The sequence below is a fragment of the Arachis ipaensis genome, chromosome B03 (genome assembly GCF_000816755.2).
Source record: "Arachis ipaensis cultivar K30076 chromosome B03, Araip1.1, whole genome shotgun sequence".
NCBI lineage: Eukaryota > Viridiplantae > Streptophyta > Magnoliopsida > Fabales > Fabaceae > Arachis > Arachis ipaensis.
The window spans coordinates 72,779,417-72,781,499 of NC_029787.2; the positions used below are offsets into that span (position 1 = coordinate 72,779,417).

Consider the following 2,083-nt stretch of genomic DNA (forward strand, 5'->3'; position numbering starts at 1 on the left):
AATTCGAAGAACAACCACCACCCACCATCCCACTTCAGATCTCAAACTCATCGCCGGACCCTTCTCTCCCATCTCTCTCTGTCGCCCTCTCTGTCCGAGCTCTCTCTGTTGCCGTGGGTCGTCGCCGCTTCACTGCTCCTCGTCGTGGGTCGTCACCGCTTCTCTGCTCCTCGCCCTTGGTTGTCGTCGCTTCACCTCTCCTCGTCGTTCCTATTTCTCCCCTCCTCGCTAGCATCGTTTCTGCTTTTATGCTCCAAACCATGTCTCACCATCGTTGCTTCTGTTCTTCGCGTGGAATCTCGCAGTCAAAGCGACTACCTTCCGTCATGTCTCAAGTCTCTAGTCTCTGCTTCAAGCCTCTCAGGTCTCAGGTCTCAAGTCTCTTCTTCTTTGCTTCAAGCCTTAAACCTTCTCAGGTCTCAAGTCTCAGTTTCTAACTCTCCCTGATTCTATCTCCCTAACTCTATCCCTCTGAAATTTAAAATTTATTCTGAACATGCATATGATATATTATTGATGATTCTGCTGAATTTGAGATATTAATATTTTAAATTTTTATTTGAATTTAGTCCATTCATATTGAATTAATTCTGTCGAGATTGAGTTATAAATTCATTTATTTAATTTATTAATTCGGCTGAGATTGATTTTCAAATCCAATCTGTTGTATTTATTTTGTGAATTGTTGTTTTGCTGTTATTAATTCAAAATAAAAATATTGCCACAACTCTGGATTCAATTTACTATATGACTTCATATGATTTGGCTGAATTATGTTTGTGATTCTTAGGTTGAATACATGTTTTAGATGTTTTGGACAGTGATTTGATTGACTTACAAAAATTCACATATAAAAAAATTAATTTTTTAATAAATTTTATTATATATTTAATTAAACCAGTTCAACTACGATTCAATTTCAGTTAAATCATTAAACTAATTACTTAATTGATTCAATAATCGATTCGGTTCTCACAATGCAACCTTGCTCTTATTACTTATTAGTAGTGCGCCCTCTCATGTCTCTTCCATGTTCCATGCGCTTGTTTTCTCCAACTAACACTCCATCATGAGATATCAGTTCCTTCAATTGGTGACTTACTGCATTACTACTTTCATAATTTTCTAATTAAAAAAGTAGTGTAATAATATATTATTCAGAGATTGATGTTTATAGCACCAAAAGAAGGGAAGAAAGAATAACAGGAAGATGTTCACGTATTCCATGGTACGAATCTGAAATTTTTCTGTTCCAATCAATTTCACCATCAAGATTTAATGTAAAAAATAAAACCGGTCCTGATTCAGTGGAAGTAATCTGGTGTGGACAGCAACTAAAAGAGCTGCAAAGTGGTCAAGCAACTGTTTGACCCTTGCATCGGTGGATAATGCTCCAACATTTTCTTTTCGTCCCTATTGGCTATAATGCAACTTTATGTTGGCTTATAAAGGTGAGCCGAGTTGAGAATTTGTTGGACTACTCAGTGAATATTTAGTCCATTATACCAAAATGAGCTTGTTATTTACTACTAATGTATGTTCTCCTATTATGTACGGAATAATAAATAAAATTATATAAAAAATTATTAAAAAATTAAATAAAATATATATAATAATTATTATTATAAATATTTTATAAAGTTATAATTAAAATCAAATTTTTAAAATTTTTAATATTAAAATATTAAAAATAATTAGTATTTATCTTAATCAATTTGAGTTTGTTAAGTGATCATCTCAGTATTTGTCTTAATCAATTTGAATTTGTTAAGTGATCTTATCAATTTCCTTCACAGTTCATGTCGCCATCGCTGCTTATCCTATTGTTAATCCCATCACCACCTTTCTCCTGCCAAGTCCTTTTTTTCTAGGTAAATTCTCCCCCTTCTCTCTCATTGTGAGTCTGGTAAGTTCTTCTCTTCTTCTTCTTCCACAGACTCATCACTTAGTCGTCGTCGCTATGAGTCCGGACATTACTGTTGCAGTTTTATCTGAGTCTGTCACTGAATAAAATAAATTTTTTATTCAAATTAGACCAGTTAAAAATAGACATGCATGAGATCATTTTTGCATATAAAATCAT

The 2,083-nt window shown here is 33.8% G+C and overlaps 1 long non-coding RNA gene across 1 annotated transcript in view; it reads left to right on the forward strand.

Annotated features, from left to right (window-relative positions):
- The window catches only part of LOC110270195, a 17,551-nt gene extending 17,032 nt beyond the window's left edge, over nt 1–519 (forward strand). The window contains exon 3 of the long non-coding RNA XR_002359429.1: nt 10–519. This is a non-coding gene — a long non-coding RNA (uncharacterized LOC110270195). The remainder of the gene's footprint in view (nt 1–9) is intronic.